This window comes from Zingiber officinale, chromosome 10A, assembly GCF_018446385.1.
Source record: "Zingiber officinale cultivar Zhangliang chromosome 10A, Zo_v1.1, whole genome shotgun sequence".
Taxonomy (NCBI): domain Eukaryota; kingdom Viridiplantae; phylum Streptophyta; class Magnoliopsida; order Zingiberales; family Zingiberaceae; genus Zingiber; species Zingiber officinale.
In genome coordinates this window covers 52837409-52843408 of record NC_056004.1, presented here as the reverse complement: position 1 = coordinate 52843408, position 6000 = coordinate 52837409, and positions in this window count along the sequence as shown.

The following is a 6000-nucleotide window of genomic DNA, read 5'->3' as shown; positions in this document are numbered from 1 at the left end:
ATTAAATTAAATTATTTTCAAAATTAATTAACTTAAAATTATTTTTCAAAAATTAATTACCTTAAAATTATTTTTAAAAAATTAATTAACTTAAATTATTTTCAATAATTAATTAACTTAAATTATTTTTCAAAAATTTAATTAACTTAAAATTATTTTTCAAAAATTAATTAACTTAAATTATTTTCAAAATTAATAAACTTAAATTATTTTTCAAAAATTTAATTAACTTAAAATTATTTTTCAAACTTAATTAACTTAAAATTATTTTTCAAAAATTAATTAACTTAAATTATTTTTCAAAAATTTAATTAACTTAAAATTATTTTTCAAAACTTGATTAACTTAAAATTATTTTTCAAAATTACTTAACTTAAAATTATTTTTCAAAATTAATTAACTTAAAATTATTTTTCAAAATTAATTAGCTTAAAATTATTTTTCAAAATTTAATTAACTTAAAATTATTTTTCAAAACTTAATTAACTTAAAATTATTTTTCAAAACTTAATTAACTTAAAATTATTTTTCAAAATATAATTAACTTAAAATTATTTTTCAAAATTTAATTAACTTAAATAAGGTTTCAAAATTAACTTAAAATATTCTTCAAAATTAACTTAACTTATATTAATTAACTTAAAATTTAATTTCAAAAGAAAAAAAATAAATAAATAAATAAATGAATATTACGTGGCACCCCTAAAAAGGCGCCTCCCACACAAGGGAGGCGCCCTAAACAGAGGCGGGAAAATTCCCGCCGACCTAGCCTAAGGCGCCTCGGCCCATCCCCGAGGCGCCTCTAACCGAACCTTCAAGGCGCCTTAAACAGGACTTAAGGCGCCTTCAACACAAAATATGACCACGAATAGAACGCTTCCTGTTCGTTTTCTACCGAAGACGAGGCACACGATTCTCGTGTGATTTCCTCCCCTAAGGCGCCTTCACACCATCCACTCTCCTTCACATCCCTACAATGCCTCCTAGGTATATCTCAAATCTTCCTATTGTCCTTATTATAGTTATTCTGCGTCTGTTTATATATATTGTCAACAATAGGAAACGTCGCATTGTTGATCCTACACCGGCTACGGCCCCTTCTACGGACCCTAGATTCCCCTCGGAATAGCATAGGATAGATTTTGCTAGGTTTACCTTCGAGTCCATTAAACCTAGATATGTCGGTAGGGCATTCTTTGCCCAATTTTGTATCCCTGCAGTCCAGATGATAGATTTTTATCACCTAAGAAAACTGGTTGACTGCAACACTACAGTAAATCAAGACTTGTGTGCCCAATTCTATCGCAACCATGAAAAGGTTGATGATAGTACCTATTCCACCAGAGTTGGTGGAACTGACATTCAGTTTACTCCCTCCCTGCTTCGCACTAGCTTAGAGCTTAGGGAGTCTCAGTGTACATTTTTATGTTACCCGAGTAGGGAGCTACCTTTCGGTGATCCCTATTCCCACATTACCCTAGATGACATCTACATGCATTTTTTGGGGGAGGAGAGACCCTTTGGCCTGACTGAGTTCAGGTCTACTCTTCTTCGAGTTCAGGACTATGTTATGTACAGAGTCCTGACAGCATGCATCCTACCCATCACATCTCGAGACGTCTCGAAGATGCGATCATCCCACTCATTCTTTTTGTACGCACTTAGTCAGCGCCTAGATATAGACATAGCACTGCATATGTTTCATAACATCATTCATGCATCTAGTACAGTTACATCTGGAGTGATCCATATGCCCTACTGCCATATCCTGACCCAGATTTTCTCCGGCTCTAGGATAGACACTACCAGAGGGACACTCATCCCACTTACTATATATGATGAGTTAGGTCTGCGTAGTCTTAGATTAGCGGGTGTAGAGGTCACTGCCGAGGGGATTCTGGCCTGGAAGGGCCGGCCACCGCCAGTCGCTACTCCTGGTGCTCCAGAGGCCGAGGACGTACCAGGTGAGGGTGAGGAGTGGCCCGACTTCCTGGCAGAGGAGTTTTTCGCAGATCCTTCCACCTCTGCCGGACCCTCCACATCAGCCGGGCCTTCGACTTCGGCACCTCCTTCCGTCGAGGAAAGACTTGCTTGACTCGAGATCCAGTCTATTCAAACGCGACGGGCTGTGCTAGATAGCCATCGCTTCCTCCGATCTCTCCGATCTGAGATAGCTGCAGGGTTCGCGTCTCTCCGAGGTGAGATACTGCGTCAGGGACAGCCTCAGCCTGCACCCGAGCAGCCTCTTGCACCACCTCCAGCTGACGACCCTCCAGCTGATGATCCTGCTCCAGATGATCCTGCCTTTTGACACTATCACTTATTGTATCTTGGACAGACACCTATTTGTCTTCTCTGATTGTATTAGTATTTGGTTGACTTCTACTTACTTATGTTTATTAGTTTTTAGTTGTTTACTCAAATAGGTATGTGTTGGGTAGAATAGTTTTTGATTTTCAAATCAGCTTCGTACAGTTTTTAAAATCATCGTATGTTTTAAAAATTCTAGGAAAATATTGTTTTTAAAATTCCAATTTTACTAGACTTTCAAAAATATGGAATTAGCTTAGGCTCTACCCTAGAAATCTTGCTCCCCTAGAATTTAGCCAGAGCATCTCACAAATACCTAGGCTTACCTTGCTTGTGTTTGAAAAACATAGAACGGCGTGAGATGCATAGGGTACAGCCTGGACTCAAGAATGCTTATATTTGTGCATCAATATGAGTCTGGGCATTAAACACCTAGTTAACAGTAATCAAGTCAAGTCTTCCAGCACTAGTCAAATCTAACTGGATCTATTGACTTAACTTGACTAACCAAGTGAAAACTATTGCCCTCTAGGTAATCAGCTAGTAGCTAACTGGTTAGACATGTGGCCACGAACCTAAGTGCCTGATTTTAAAAAAAAAATTAGTCATGAACATTAGGGCTCTGATACCTTACTTAAAGCGAAATTAACTAATCAACAATCAATCTAACTCAACTCATGCTTGGACATTAAGGATTGAAGCTCCTCCCTTGCCCTCAAAAGCTTTAAATTAATTATTTGACTAAAAGAAAATTTCTTTCAAATTTAAACTTTAAGCTAAGTTTTCAAAACCTTTAACTTTCAAAAATCATTTTTTTTTATACTTTTTAGACTAAGTTTTCAAAATTCTAGCCATTTTAAAAGCTAAAGTATTTTGAAAATTTAACTAAGTATTTTTCAAAGTCAACCTTTTAGCTTTTTTGAAAGAAAAATTGCTCTTTAGACCTTGGTTTCACTTAGCTAAAGAATATTATACAAAGCCAAGTGTTATCAAAATACTTTGTCCCTTATTAAAAGCCTAATGTTTCAAAATCCTGACTAAATTGCTTAAAATTAAAATTGTTTTTGCTATACTACAAAAGAAACTCTTTCTCCAGCAAAATTAATTAATAAATCTTTTTGAAAACCAAACTTCGAGCTCAAACTGTTTTAACTTAGTGAATTTGAGAAATGTTGCTTTTAGAAAGTTCAGATTTTTTTCTCTTTCCTAAAAATCTTCACAAAGACTTAAGACTTTTTTCAAACGTCCTTATTTTTTGATGAATGGCAAAGGGGGAGAGTAGGCAAATTCAAAAGAAAGGTTAATAAAAATTTTTTAAGAATGCCTTTATTAAGGGGGAGCTTGACAAAGTTTAAGTCTTTAGCTTAACCATGCGTGCATTTAAAATCTATTAAGCTTGCTTACTTAAACTTTATGTATCTATTTTACTTAGCTTTGAATTTCAGTTGCCATAATCAAAAAGGGGAAGATTGTTGGTGCGGGAAGCATCCGACGATCGACCGTTATTTTGATAATGGCAAAGGAATTCAAAGTTAAGTTGTCTTGTGATCTAACATACTTAATTGATTGTTTCAGGAAAGACCTAGCTGCGATTAGGCAGGTGGAAAATCCTAGGGGGTGGTAATCCTAGGTCATAGGGGTGGTAACCCTATGCGGAAAGTCTTGGCGGGTCGAGAGCTTCAGGCAAAAGTCCTAGGGGGGTAACCCTAGGTGGAAAGTACTGGTGTTGCTAACCAGGTGAAAGACTGGACCAGCCGGGAAGCGGAAGTCCAGCAGAATGTTCGGAAGCTTCGAACGCTGAGCAAAAGTCCAGTCGATCTCGAGGATCGCACTAGCAATAGGTAAATCTCCTGAGTGGAGTAGGTGAGGACGCGTTCCCCGGAGAGGGAACAGTAGGCGTCGGGTCGACCTAGGGTTTCCAGTTGGAAATCCGAAGTCAGACTCGAACAGTCCGACGACTGTCAACTATATCCATCATACTTGTTTCTGTGCTAACTTTGTTTTGCAGGATTTGTGTTTTGGACTAACACAATTTGTAGGAACAAAGAAGCAACTTAGACCTTGGATGAACAATATCCGAGGCGCCTCGGGTGCTAGCCGAAGCCAGCTGTCCAGAAACGCTGGAGGCGCCCTATATGGACTTTAAAGCGCGTTGGAGCTGGGGTTCAAGGCACCTTGGACTGGCCTTTAAGGCGCCTTGAGGAGGATAAGCACAGAAGGAGTCTGCACTGATCTACGCGGCTGAATCGACTCGTTGGAGGCGCCTCGGACAGCCTTGGAGGCGCCTCCACCACTGTTTATAAGGGGACTTCGAACAACAACTCAGTACAACTTCTTCCAAGCGGTCTTTCTACTACAAGCTACTTACGAGACGATCCCGAAGTGATGCAACGAGATCCCGACGACCTGGAGCATAGAGATGTAATTAGTAATTAGTTACCTACCTATCATACTAAAGTCTTGGGCGATTTAGCCAAAGCTAACTCAAGGCGTACTATGATGTGGATCTTGTCCCGCACGAATTATAGCTAGAATCTAGTAAGTGTGGTTTGACCACGTCTATGACTCGATTTTACAAAAGTTCTATAATTCAGTGGGAGCATCATTTAGTTAAAGGCCTAATTAAATGATTAGTGGAATATGATTATTTATTTTCTACATTTTCTATTGTAGATTGTCATGTCATCAAACACGAAAACCTACTCCCTAGGTTCTGTCCTTGACAAGGACAAGTTCAATGGAGCTAATTTCCTGGACTGGTACAGGAACCTGAGAATTGTTCTCACTCAGGAAAGGAAACTGTACATCCTGGAGATGCCCATTCCCGAGGCACCTCCTGCCACTACCACGCGAGGTGACCGAGATGCTTATAAGAAGCATCAAGATGACGCATTAGATGTGTAATGCCTCATGCTCGCAACCATGAACTCTGAGCTTCAGAAGCAACACGAGTTGATGACTGCTTATGATATGGTTGAACATCTTCGTTAACTATATCAAGGACAAGCAAGGCACTGGAAGAGGAACTGCAAAGGATACCTAGAAGATCTTAAGAAGAAGAGAAATAAGATTTCTACTTCAGGTATACATGTTATAGAAGTCAATCTCTCTATTTCTTCATCATGGGTATTAGATACCGGATGTGCTTCTCACATTTGTACTAATGTACAGGCGCAGAGAAATAGCAGGGCATTGACGAAGGGCAAGATAGACCTACGAGTAGGCAATGGAGCACGGGTTGCTGCTGTTGCTGTAGGGACTTACTATCTATCTATGCCCTCTGGGCTTGTACTAGAATTAGATGAATGTTGTTATGTGCCTACTCTTACTAAGAACATAATTTCAGTTTCGTTTTTTGGACAAGAAAGGTTTTTTATTTATAATAAAGAACAAATGTTGTTCTGTTTATTTAAATGATATGTTCTATTGTAGTGCACCTCTGATTAACGGACTCTATATTCTAGACTTAGATAACCCCATCTATAACATAAATACCAAAAGGTTCAAATCAAATGAAATGAACCAAACCTGTCTCTGGCACTGTTGCTTAGGTCATATAAATGACGAATGCTTATCCCAGCTCCATAAAGATGGTTTGCTAGACTCATTTGATTTTGAATCATATAAGACATGCGAGTCATGCCTACTAGGCAAGATGACCAAGACTCCCTTTAGTGGACACAGCGAGAG